Source organism: Dipodomys ordii, unplaced genomic scaffold (assembly GCF_000151885.1).
Source record: "Dipodomys ordii isolate 6190 unplaced genomic scaffold, Dord_2.0 Scaffold87, whole genome shotgun sequence".
In the NCBI taxonomy this organism is placed as follows: Eukaryota; Metazoa; Chordata; class Mammalia; order Rodentia; family Heteromyidae; genus Dipodomys; species Dipodomys ordii.
The window spans coordinates 3284254-3284557 of record NW_012267303.1 but is presented as its reverse complement, the minus strand read 5'-3'; positions in this window follow the sequence as shown (position 1 = coordinate 3284557).

Here is a 304-nt window from a genome sequence, read left to right as displayed (position 1 = left end):
TAAGGGACAGTGCCCAGGCTCAGAGTTCAAGCCCCACAACTGACAAAAAAAAAAAAAAAAAGAATGAAAGAAAAAAGAAAAGACAGAAACAGCCAGCCACACTGAGACTTCGTAACACAACCTCTGAAAACCTAACAACATTCCCACTTTCCACTGGGGACCTGCGACCCTCAAGGAACACACCTGGGGACATGCCGACCCTTAAGGAACACCAGCAACTCTTCATCTCCAGGTCAAACCCCTGCCTGGCTCACACCAGGAGAAGGACGTGAATTCAGGCCAGGACTGTGCCTGAGAGCAACCT